General features: G+C 47.2%; 14 non-coding genes across 14 annotated transcripts; 4 read left to right on the top strand and 10 right to left on the bottom strand.

Annotated features, from left to right (window-relative positions):
• Positions 1-345: 345 nt before the first annotated feature.
• Positions 346-417, bottom strand: Trnaq-uug (transfer RNA glutamine (anticodon UUG)). The gene has a single exon. It is a non-coding gene; the product is annotated as a tRNA-Gln (tRNA).
• Positions 418-973: 556 nt separating this feature from the next.
• Trnap-ugg (transfer RNA proline (anticodon UGG)) lies at positions 974-1,045 on the top strand. Its single transcript has one exon. It is a non-coding gene; the product is annotated as a tRNA-Pro (tRNA).
• Positions 1,046-1,541: 496 nt separating this feature from the next.
• Trnaq-uug (transfer RNA glutamine (anticodon UUG)) lies at positions 1,542-1,613 on the bottom strand. Its single transcript has one exon. It is a non-coding gene; the product is annotated as a tRNA-Gln (tRNA).
• Positions 1,614-2,737: 1,124 nt separating this feature from the next.
• Positions 2,738-2,809, bottom strand: Trnaq-uug (transfer RNA glutamine (anticodon UUG)). The gene has a single exon. It is a non-coding gene; the product is annotated as a tRNA-Gln (tRNA).
• A 556-nt stretch (positions 2,810-3,365) lies between these two features.
• On the top strand, positions 3,366-3,437 carry Trnap-ugg (transfer RNA proline (anticodon UGG)). Its single transcript has one exon. It is a non-coding gene; the product is annotated as a tRNA-Pro (tRNA).
• A 496-nt stretch (positions 3,438-3,933) lies between these two features.
• Trnaq-uug (transfer RNA glutamine (anticodon UUG)) lies at positions 3,934-4,005 on the bottom strand. Its single transcript has one exon. It is a non-coding gene; the product is annotated as a tRNA-Gln (tRNA).
• Positions 4,006-4,561: 556 nt separating this feature from the next.
• Positions 4,562-4,633, top strand: Trnap-ugg (transfer RNA proline (anticodon UGG)). The gene has a single exon. It is a non-coding gene; the product is annotated as a tRNA-Pro (tRNA).
• Positions 4,634-5,129: 496 nt separating this feature from the next.
• Trnaq-uug (transfer RNA glutamine (anticodon UUG)) lies at positions 5,130-5,201 on the bottom strand. The gene has a single exon. It is a non-coding gene; the product is annotated as a tRNA-Gln (tRNA).
• A 1,124-nt stretch (positions 5,202-6,325) lies between these two features.
• Positions 6,326-6,397, bottom strand: Trnaq-uug (transfer RNA glutamine (anticodon UUG)). Its single transcript has one exon. It is a non-coding gene; the product is annotated as a tRNA-Gln (tRNA).
• Positions 6,398-7,521: 1,124 nt separating this feature from the next.
• Trnaq-uug (transfer RNA glutamine (anticodon UUG)) lies at positions 7,522-7,593 on the bottom strand. The gene has a single exon. It is a non-coding gene; the product is annotated as a tRNA-Gln (tRNA).
• A 556-nt stretch (positions 7,594-8,149) lies between these two features.
• Trnap-ugg (transfer RNA proline (anticodon UGG)) lies at positions 8,150-8,221 on the top strand. Its single transcript has one exon. It is a non-coding gene; the product is annotated as a tRNA-Pro (tRNA).
• A 499-nt stretch (positions 8,222-8,720) lies between these two features.
• Positions 8,721-8,792, bottom strand: Trnaq-uug (transfer RNA glutamine (anticodon UUG)). Its single transcript has one exon. It is a non-coding gene; the product is annotated as a tRNA-Gln (tRNA).
• Positions 8,793-9,919: 1,127 nt separating this feature from the next.
• Positions 9,920-9,991, bottom strand: Trnaq-uug (transfer RNA glutamine (anticodon UUG)). The gene has a single exon. It is a non-coding gene; the product is annotated as a tRNA-Gln (tRNA).
• A 1,127-nt stretch (positions 9,992-11,118) lies between these two features.
• Trnaq-uug (transfer RNA glutamine (anticodon UUG)) lies at positions 11,119-11,190 on the bottom strand. Its single transcript has one exon. It is a non-coding gene; the product is annotated as a tRNA-Gln (tRNA).
• Between the last annotated feature and the right edge of the window lie 524 nt (positions 11,191-11,714).

Below are 11,714 nucleotides of genomic sequence, written 5' to 3'. Positions count from 1 at the left end.
CCGTCTTCGATTACTTATATCTATACCTAAAGACTGACACGTACAACGATTCGATTCGTTTCCCAGGAACTAGTACATCGCATGCACGTTTGTTAAATTCACGCGCATGCAGCACCCAAGACGGAGACATACTGGGGCAAGCAGCTGAGGTCGTCTTCTCGCAGTTGAACCCCTTACGTGCCGTTATTAATCCTAGTAGCAAAAGCATAAGCATTTGGAGCGTTCCCCATTCACGTGTGGACTGCTAATAACAATTAGCATTACATGATCCTAGCTAAAATTCTGGTTATACAATTCCAACTACCAGCTCGTACACATTTCTAGAAACGATCGCAAAACAGAGTCAGGTTCCACCGAGACTCGAACTCGGATCGCTGGATTCAAAGTCCAGAGTGCTAACCATTACACCATGGAACCGGGTGCCTCTAGCAGACTTAAATTGAGCTGCATCTTGACATTAAACCGATAAGCTGCGATTTATTGCATGTAGCGTCCTCAGGAAGTGTTTGCGTGGCTAATGAAGCAACCAAGTAGGCTGAAAGTGGAGGGAGCAACTTGGAATGTAGCGAGAATTCGTGCCAGTATTCGTACATGAAATGATGTCTAAGGGTCAGGTAATCAAAATCGCGGAACAGCCACTTTCGTATGGTGGATGCCTTGTGCTGGAAGCAGCCTAGCTATGAAAACAGCTATGGACACAGAGTACTGTCGAAAAGTGCGTGCTGTCACACAACGCCACGTAGTGGGCGGATGGTGCGTGACACGATAACATTTGCATTTCACACGATCGACATACTATCAAAAAACTCAAGCAGCTCTTTCAGCCATCACATACACTTGTCCTCAGCACAGCTCATGTTGTAGGAGTCGGATTAAGAAACATCTTTGAGAATATGGTCCAGATTGGATGCTGCAACTAGCAAGTGCAGCAAGATCTCAGTAGGTGGCGGGGTGCACACCTGCTTCCTTGTGCGGCCTGTTGGTCTAGGGGTATTATACCTGCTTTGGGTGCAGGAGGTCCCGGGTTCAAATCCCGGGCAGGCCCTACTTTTCACTTTCGCGACAACCAAGCAATACGATAAACTAGTGAGTCTCTGAAAGTAAGCCATGCAACAGGGCAAACTGCGTGTCGGGCCACCGGCCAATGATATTGGCAAGTGCGTCTTGTGAAAAGCAATCTACGAAGCAGGATTAAGCCGTCTTCGATTACTTATATCTATACCTAAAGACTGACACGTACAACGATTCGATTCGTTTCCCAGGAACTAGTACATCGCATGCACGTTTGTTAAATTCACGCGCATGCAGCACCCAAGACGGAGACATGCTGGGGCAAGCAGCTGAGGTCGTCTTCTCGCAGTTGAAACCCTTACGTGCCGTTATTAATCCTAGTAGCAAAAGCTTAAGCATTTGGAGCGTTCCCCATTCACGTGTGGACTGCTATTAACAATTTGCATTACATGATCCTAGCTAAAATTCTGGTTATACAATTCCAACTACCAGCTCGTACACATTTCTAGAAACGATCGCAAAACAGAGTCAGGTTCCACCAAGACTCGAACTCGGATCGCTGGATTCAAAGTCCAGAGTGCTAACCATTACACCATGGAACCGGGTGCCTCTAGCAGACTTAAATTGAGCAGCATCTTGACATTAAACCGATAAGCTGCGATTTATTGCATGTAGCGTCCTCAGGAAGTGTTTGCGTGGCTAATGACGCAACCAAGTAGGCTGAAAGTGGAGGGAGCAACTTGGAATGTAGCGAGAATTCGTGCCAGTATTCGTACATGAAATGATGTCTAAGGGTCAGGTAATCAAAATCGCGGAACAGCCACTTTCGTATGGTGGATGCCTTGTGTTGGAAGCAGCCTAGCTATGAAAACAGCTATGGACACAGAGTACTGTCGAAAAGTGCGTGCTGTCACGCAACGCTACGTAGTGGGCGGATGGTGCGTGACACGATAACATTTGCACTTCACACGATCGACATACTGTCACACAACTCAAGCAGCTCTTTCAGCCATCACATACACTGGTCCTCAGCACAGCTCATGTTGTAGGAGTCGGATTAAGAAACCTCTTTCAGAATATGGTCCAGATTGGATGCTGCAACTAGCAAGTGCGGCAAGATCTCAGTAGGTGGCGGGGTGTACATCTGCTTCCTTGTGCGGCCTGTTGGTCTAGGGGTATTATTCCTGCTTTGGGTGCAGGAGGTCCCGGATTCAAATCCAGGGCTGGCCCTACTTTTCACTTTCGCGACAACCAAGCAATACGATAAACTAGCGAGTCTCTGAAAGTAAGCCATGCAACAGGGCAAACTGCGTGTCGGGCCACCGGCCAATGATATTGGCAAGTGCGTCTTGTGAAAAGCAATCTACGAAGCAGGATTAAGCCGTCTTCGATTACTTATATCTATACCTAAAGACTGACACGTACAACGATTCGATTCGTTTCCCAGGAACTAGTACATCGCATGCACGTTTGTTAAATTCACGCGCATGCAGCACCCAAGACGGAGAGATGCTGGGGCAAGCAGCTGAGGTCGTCTTCTCGCAGTTGAACCCCTTACGTGCCGTTATTAATCCTAGTAGCAAAAGCATAAGCATTTGGAGCGTTCCCCATTCACGTGTGGACTGCTATTAACAATTTGCATTACATGATCCTAGCTAAAATTCTGGATATACAATTCCAACTACCAGCTCGTACACATTTCTAGAAACGATCGCAAAACAGAGTCAGGTTCCACCGAGACTCGAACTCGGATCGCTGGATTCAAAGTCCAGAGTGCTAACCATTACACCATGGAACCGGGTGCCTCTAGCAGACTTAAATTGAGCTGCATCTTCACATTAAACCGATAAGCTGCGATTTATTGCATGTAGCGTCCTCAGGAAGTGTTTGCGTGGCTAATGAAGCAACCAAGTAGGCTGAAAGTGGAGGGAGCAACTTGGAATGTAGCGAGAATTCGTGCCAGTATTCGTACATGAAATGATGTCTAAGGGTCAGGTAATCAAAATCGCGGAACAGCCACTTTCGTATGGTGGATGCCTTGTGCTGGAAGCAGCCTAGCTATGAAAACAGCTATGGACACAGAGTACTGTCGAAAAGTGCGAGATGTCACACAACGCCACGTAGTGGGCGGATGGTGCGTGACACGATAACATTTGCACTTCACACGATCGACATACTATCAAAAAACTCAAGCAGCTCTTTCAGCCATCACATACACTTGTCCTCAGCACAGCTCATGTCGTAGGAGTCGGATTAAGAAACATCTTTGAGAATATGGTCCAGATTGGATGCGGCAACTAGCAAGTGCGGCAAGATCTCAGTAGGTGGCGGGGTGCACACCTGCTTCCTTGTGCGGCCTGTTGGTCTAGGGGTATTATTCCTGCTTTGGGTGCAGGAGGTCCCGGGTTCAAATCCCGGGCAGGCCCTACTTTTCACTTTCGCGACAACCAAGCAATACGATAAACTAGCGAGTCTCTGAAAGTAAGCCATGCAACAGGGCAAACTGCGTGTCGGGCCACCGGCCAATGATATTGGCAAGTGCGTCTTGTGAAAAGCAATCTACGAAGCAGGATTAAGCCGTCTTCGATTACTTATATCTATACCTAAGGACTGACACGTACAACGATTCGATTCGTTTCCCAGGAACTAGTACATCGCATGCACGTTTGTTAAATTCACGCGCATGCAGCACCCAAGACGGAGAGATGCTGGGGCAAGCAGCTGAGGTCGTCTTCTCGCAGTTGAACCCCTTACGTGCCGTTATTAATCCTAGTAGCAAAAGCATAAGCATTTGGAGCGTTCCCCATTCACGTGTGGACTGCTATTAACAATTTGCATTACATGATCCTAGCTAAAATTCTGGTTACACAATTCCAACTACCAGCTCGTACACATTTCTAGAAACGATCGCAAAACAGAGTCAGGTTCCACCGAGACTCGAACTCGGATCGCTGGATTCAAAGTCCAGAGTGCTAACCATTACACCATGGAACCGGGTGCCTCGAGCAGACTTAAATTGAGCTGCATCTTGACATTAAACCGATAAGCTGCGATTTATTGCATGTAGCGTCCTCAGGAAGTGTTTGCGTGGCTAATGACGCAACCAAGTAGGCTGAAAGTGGAGGGAGCAACTTGGAATGTAGCGAGAATTCTTGCCAGTATTCGTACATGAAATGATGTCTAAGGGTCAGGTAATCAAAATCGCGGAACAGCCACTTTCGTATGGTGGATGCCTTGTGCTGGAAGCAGCCTAGCTATGAAAACAGCTATGGACACAGAGTACTGTCGAAAAGTGCGTGCTGTCACACCACGCCACCTAGTGGGCGGATGGTGCGTGACACGATAACATTTGCACTTCACACGATCGACATACTGTCACACAACTCAAGCAGCTCTTTCAGCCATCACATACACTGGTCCTCAGCACAGCTCATGTTGTAGGTGTCGGATTAAGAAACCTCTTTGAGAATATGGTCCATATTGGATGCTGCAACTAGCAAGTGCGGCAAGATTTCAGTAGGTGGCGGGGTGCACACCTGCTTCCTTGTGCGGCCTGTTGGTCTAGGGGTATTATTCCTGCTTTGGGTGCAGGAGGTCCCGGGTTCAAATCCCGGGCAGGCCATACTTTTCACTTTCGCGACAACCAAGCAATACGATAAACTAGCGAGTCTCTGAAAGTAAGCCATGCAACAGGGCAAACTGCGAGTCGGGCCACCGGCCAATGATATTGGCAAGTGCGTCTTGTGAAAAGCAGTCTACGAAGCAGGATTAAGCCGTCTTCGATTACTTATATCTATACCTAAAGACTGACACGTACAACGATTCGATTCGTTTCCCAGGAACTAGTACATCGCATGCACGTTTGTTAAATTCACGCGCATGCAGCACCCAAGACGGAGAGATGCTGGGGCAAGCAGCTGAGGTCGTCTTCTCGCAGTTGAACCCCTTACGTGCCGTTATTAATCCTAGTAGCAAAAGCTTAAGCATTTGGAGCGTTCCCCATTCACGTGTGGACTGCTATTAACAATTTGCATTACATGATCCTAGCTAAAATTCTGGTTATACAATTCCAACTACCAGCTCGTACACATTTCTAGAAACGATCGCAAAACAGAGTCAGGTTCCACCGAGACTCGAACTCGGATCGCTGGATTCAAAGTCCAGAGTGCTAACCATTACACCATGGAACCGGGTGCCTCTAGCAGACTTAAATTGAGCTGCATCTTGACATTAAACCGATAAGCTGCGATTTATTGCATGTAGCGTCCTCAGGAAGTGTTTGCGTGGCTAATGACGCAACCAAGTAGGCTGAAAGTGGAGGGAGCAACTTGGAATGTAGCGTGAATTCTTGCCAGTATTCGTACATGAAATGATGTCTAAGGGTCAGGTAATCAAAATCGCGGAACAGCCACTTTCGTATGGTGGATGCCTTGTGCTGGAAGCAGCCTAGCTATGAAAACAGCTATGGACACAGAGTACTGTCGAAAAGTGCGTGCTGTCACACCACGCCACCTAGTGGGCGGATGGTGCGTGACACGATAACATTTGCACTTCACACGATCGACATACTGTCACACAACTCAAGCAGCTCTTTCAGCCATCACATACACTGGTCCTCAGCACAGCTCATGTTGTAGGTGTCGGATTAAGAAACCTCTTTGAGAATATGGTCCATATTGGATGCTGCAACTAGCAAGTGCGGCAAGATTTCAGTAGGTGGCGGGGTGCACACCTGCTTCCTTGTGCGGCCTGTTGGTCTAGGGGTATTATTCCTGCTTTGGGTGCAGGAGGTCCCGGGTTCAAATCCCTGGCAGGCCATACTTTTCACTTTCGCGACAACCAAGCAATACGATAAACTAGCGAGTCTCTGAAAGTAAGCCATGCAACAGGGCAAACTGCGTGTCGGGCCACCGGCCAATGATATTGGCAAGTGCGTCTTGTGAAAAGCAGTCTACGAAGCAGGATTAAGCCGTCTTCGATTACTTATATCTATACCTAAAGACTGACACGTACAACGATTCGATTCGTTTCCCAGGAACTAGTACATCGCATGCACGTTTGTTAAATTCACGCGCATGCAGCACCCAAGGCGGAGAGATGCTGGGGCAAGCAGCTGAGGTCGTCTTCTCGCAGTTGAACCCCTTACGTGCCGTTATTAATCCTAGTAGCAAAAGCTTAAGCATTTGGAGCGTTCCCCATTCACGTGTGGACTGCTATTAACAATTTGCATTACATGATCCTAGCTAAAATTCTGGTTATACAATTCCAACTACCAGCTCGTACACATTTCTAGAAACGATCGCAAAACAGAGTCAGGTTCCACCGAGACTCGAACTCGGATCCCTGGATTCAAAGTCCAGAGTGCTAACCATTACACCATGGAACCGGGTGCCTCTAGCAGACTTAAATTGAGCTGCATCTTGACATTAAACCGATAAGCTGCGATTTATTGCATGTAGCGTCCTCAGGAAGTGTTTGCGTGGCTAATGAAGCAACCAAGTAGGCTGAAAGTGGAGGGAGCAACTTGGAATGTAGCGAGAATTCGTGCCAGTATTCGTACATGAAATGATGTCTAAGGGTCAGGTAATCAAAATCGCGGAACAGCCACTTTCGTATGGTGGATGCCTTGTGCTGGAAGCAGCCTAGCTATGAAAACAGCTATGGACACAGAGTACTGTCGAAAAGTGCGTGCTGTCACACCACGCCACCTAGTGGGCGGATGGTGCGTGACACGATAACATTTGCACTTCACACGATCGACATACTGTCACACAACTCAAGCAGCTCTTTCAGCCATCACATACACTGGTCCTCAGCACAGCTCATGTTGTAGGAGTCGGATTAAGAAACCTCTTTCAGAATATGGTCCAGATTGGATGCTGCAACTAGCAAGTGCGGCAAGATCTCAGTAGGTGGCGGGGTGCACACCTGCTTCCTTGTGCGGCCTGTTGGTCTAGGGGTATTATTCCTGCTTTGGGTGCAGGAGGTCCCGGATTCAATTCCCGGGCAGGCCCTACTTTTCACTTTCGCGACAACCAAGCAATACGATAAACTAGCGAGTCTCTGAAAGTAAGCCATGCAACAGGGCAAACTGCGTGTCGGGCCACCGGCCAATGATATTGGCAAGTGCGTCTTGTGAAAAGCAATCTACGGAGCAGGATTAAGCCGTCTTCGATTACTTGTATCTATACCTAAAGACTGACACGTACAACGATTCGATTCGTTTCCCAGGAACTAGTACATCGCATGCACGTTTGTTAAATTCACGCGCATGCAGCACCCAAGACGGAGACATGCTGGGGCAAGCAGCTGAGGTCGTCTTCTCGCAGTTGAACCCCTTACGTTCCGTTATTAATCCTAGTAGCAAAAGCATAAGCATTTGGAGCGTTCCCCATTCACGTGTGGACTGCTATTAACAATTTGCATTACATGATCCTAGCTAAAATTCTGGTTATACAATTCCAACTACCAGCTCGTACACATTTCTAGAAACGATCGCAAAACAGAGTCAGGTTCCACCGAGACTCGAACTCGGATCGCTGGATTCAAAGTCCAGAGTGCTAACCATTACACCATGGAACCGGGTGCCTCTAGCAGACTTAAATTGAGCAGCATCTTGACATTAAACCGATAAGCTGCGTTTTATTGCATGTAGCGTCCTCAGGAAGTGTTTGCGTGGCTAATGACGCAACCAAGTAGGCTGAATGTGGAGGGAGCAACTTGGAATGTAGCGAGAATTCTTGCCAGTATTCGTACATGAAATGATGTCTAAGGGTCAGGTAATCAAAATCGCGGAACAGCCGCTTTCGTATGGTGGATGCTTTGTGCTGGAAGCAGCCTAGCTATGAAAACAGCTATGGACACAGGGTACTGTCGAAAAGTGCGTGCTGTCACGCAACGCTACGTAGTGGGCGTATGGTGCGTGACACGATAACATTTGCACTTCACACGATCGACATACTGTCACACAACTCAAGCAGCTCTTTCAGCCATCACATACACTGGTCCTCAGCACAGCTCATGTTGTAGGAGTAGGATTAAGAAATCTCTTTGAGAATATGGTCCAGATTGGATGCTGCACCTAGCAAGTGCGGCAAGATCTCAGTAGGTGTCGGGATGCACAGATGCTTCCTTGTGCGGCCTGTTGGTCTAGGGGTATGATTCCTGCTTTGGGTGCAGGAGGTCCCGGGTTCAAATCCCGGACACGCCCTACTTTTCACTTTCGCGACAACCAAGCACTACGATAAACTAGCGAGTCTCTGAAAGTAGACCATGCAACAGGACAAACTGCATGTCGTGCCACCGGCCAATGATACTGGCAAGTGCGTCTTGTGGAAAGTAAATCTACGAAGCAGGATTAAGCCGTCTTCGATTACTTATATCTATATCTAAAGACTGACACGTATAACGATTCTATTGGTTTCCCAGGAACTAGTACATCGCATGCACGTTTGTTAAATGCACGCGCATGCAGCACCCAAAACGGAGAGATACTGGGACCAGCAGCTGAGGTCGTATTTTCGCAGTTTAACCCCTTACGTTCCGTTATTAATCCTAGTAGCAAAAGCATAAGCATTTGGAGCGTTAACAAATCACGTGTGGACGGCTATTAACAATTTGCATTACATGATCCTAGCTAAAATTCTGGATATACAATTCCAACTACCAGCTCGTACACATTTCTAGAAACGATCGCAAAACACAGAGTCAGGTTCCACCGAGACTCGAACTCGGATCGCTGGATTCAAAGTCCAAAGCGCTAACCATTACACCATGGAAACGGGTACCTCTAGCCGACTTAAATTGAGCAGCATTTTGACATTAAACCGATAAGCTGCGATTTATTACATGTAGCGTCCTCAGGAAGTGTTTGCGTGGCTAATGACGCAACCAAGTAGGCTGAAAGTGGAGGGAGCAACTTGGAATGTAGCTACAATTCTTGCCATTATTCGTACATGAAGTGATGTCAAAGGGTCAGGTAATCAAATTCGCGGAACAGCCACTTTCGTATGGTGAATGCTTTGTGCTGGATGCAGCCTAGCTATGAAAACAGCTATGGACACAGAGTACTGTCGAAAAGTGTGTGCTGTCACACAACGCTACGTAGTAGGCGGATGGTGCGTGACACGATAACATTTGCACTTCACACGATCGACATACTGTTACACAACTCAAGCAGCTCTTTCAGCCTTCACATACACTGGTCCTCAGCACAGCTCATGTTGTAGGAGTAGGATTAAGAAATCTCTTTGAGAATATGGTCCATATTGGATGCTGCGACTAGCAAGTGCGGCAAGCTCTTAGTAGTTGTCGGGGTGCACACCTGCTTCCTTGTGCGGTCTGTTGGTCTAGGGGTATGATTCCTGCTTTGTGTGAAGGAGGTCCCGGGTTCAAATCCCGGACACGCACTACTTTTCACTTTCGCGACAACCAAGCACTACGATAAACTAGCGAGTCTCTGAAAGTAGACCATGCAACAGGACAAACTGCATGTCGTGCCACCGGCCAATGATACTGGCAAGTGCGTCTTGTGGAAAGTAAATCTACGAAGCAGGATTAAGCCGTCTTCGATTACTTATATCTATATCTAAAGACTGACACGTATAACGATTCTATTGGTTTCCCAGGAACTAGTACATCGCATGCACGTTTGTTAAATGCACGCGCATGCAGCACCCAAAACGGAGAGATACTGGGACCAGCAGCTGAGGTCGTATTTTCGCAGTTTAACCCCTTACGTTCCGTTATTAATCCTAGTAGCAAAAGCATAAGCATTTGGAGCGTTAACAAATCACGTGTGGACAGCTATTAACAATTTGCATTACATGATCCTAGCTAAAATTCTGGATATACAATTCCAACTACCAGATCGTACACATTTCTAGAAACGATCGCAAAACACAGAGTCAGGTTCCACCGAGACTCGAACTCGGATCGCTGGATTCAAAGTCCAGAGCGCTAACCATTACACCATGGAACCGGGTGCCTCTAGCCGACTTAAATTGAGCAGCATTTTGACATTAAACCGATAAGCTGCGATTTATTACATGTAGCGTCCTCAGGAAGTGTTTGCGTGGCTAATGACGCAACCAAGTAGGCTGAAAGTGGAGGGAGCAACTTGGAATGTAGCGAGAATTCTTGCCATTATTCGTACATGAAGTGATGTCAAAGGGTCAGGTAATCAAATTCGCAGAACAGCCACTTTCGTATGGTGAATGCTTTGTGCTGGATGCAGCCTAGCTATGAAAACAGCTATGGACACAGAGTACTGTCGAAAAGTGTGTGCTGTCACACAACACTACGTAGTAGGCGGATGGTGCGTGACACGATAACATTTGCACTTCACACGATCGACATACTGTTACACAACTCAAGCAGCTCTTTCAGCCTTCACATACACTGGTCCTCAGCACAGCTCTTGTTGTACGAGTAGGATTAAGAAATCTCTTTGAGAATATGGTCCAGATTGGATGCTGCACCTAGCAAGTGCGGCAAGATCTCAGTAGGTGGCGGAATGCACAGATGCTTCCTTGTGCGGCCTGTTGGTCTAGGGGTATGATTACTGCTTTGGGTGCAGGAGGTCCCGAGTTCAAATCCCGGAGAGGCCCTACTTTTCACTTTCGCGACAACCAAGCACTGCGATAAACCAGCGAGTCTCTGAAAGTAGACTATGCAACAGGACAAACTGCATGTCGTGCCACCGGCCAATGATACTGGCAAGTGCGTCTTGTGGAAAGTAAATCTACGAAGCAGGATTAAGCCGTCTTCGATTACTTATATCTATATCTAAAGACTGACACGTATAACGATTCTATTGGTTTCCCAGGAACTAGTACATCGCATGCACGTTTGTTAAATGCACGCTCATGCAGCACCCAAAACGGAGAGATACTGGGACCAGCAGCTGAGGTCGTCTTTTCGCAGTTTAACCCCTTACGTTCCGTTATTAATCCTAGTAGCAAAAGCATAAGCATTTGGAGCGTTCCCCAATCACGTGTGGACTGCTATTAACAATTTGCATTACATGATCCTAGCTAAAATTCTGGATATACAATTCCAACTACCAGCTCGTACACATTTCTAGAAACGATCGCAAAACACAGAGTCACGTTCCACCGAGACTCGAACTCGGATCGCTGGATTCAAAGTCCAGAGTGCTAACCATTACACCATGGAACCGGGTGCCTCTAGCCTACTTAAATTGAGCAGCATTTTGACATTAAACCGATAAGCTGCGATTTATTACATGTAGCGTCCTCAGGAAGTGTTTGCGTGGCTAATGACGCAACCAAGTAGGCTGAAAGTGGAGGGAGCAACTTGGAATGTAGCTAGAATTCTTGCCATTATTCGTACATGAAGTGATGTCAAAGGGTCAGGTAATCAAATTCGCGGAACAGCCACTTTCGTATGGTGAATGCTTTGTGCTGGATGCAGCCTAGCTATGAAAACAGCTATGGACACAGAGTCCTGTCGAAAAGTGCGTTCTGTCACACAACGCGACGTAGTAGGCGGATGGTGCGTGACACGATAACATTTGCACTTCACACGATCGACATACTGTTACACAACTCAAGCAGCTCTTTCAGCCTTCACATACACTGGTCCTCAGCACAGCTCATGTTGTAGGCGTAGGATTAAGAAATCTCTTTGAGAATATGGTCCAGATTGGATGCTGCACCTAGCAAGTGCGGCAAGATCTCTGT

This window comes from Schistocerca gregaria, chromosome 2 (assembly GCF_023897955.1).
Source record: "Schistocerca gregaria isolate iqSchGreg1 chromosome 2, iqSchGreg1.2, whole genome shotgun sequence".
Classification (NCBI taxonomy): domain Eukaryota; kingdom Metazoa; phylum Arthropoda; class Insecta; order Orthoptera; family Acrididae; genus Schistocerca; species Schistocerca gregaria.
The sequence above is the reverse complement of the archived record's forward strand: the minus strand, read 5'-3'. Positions and strand labels throughout refer to the sequence as shown.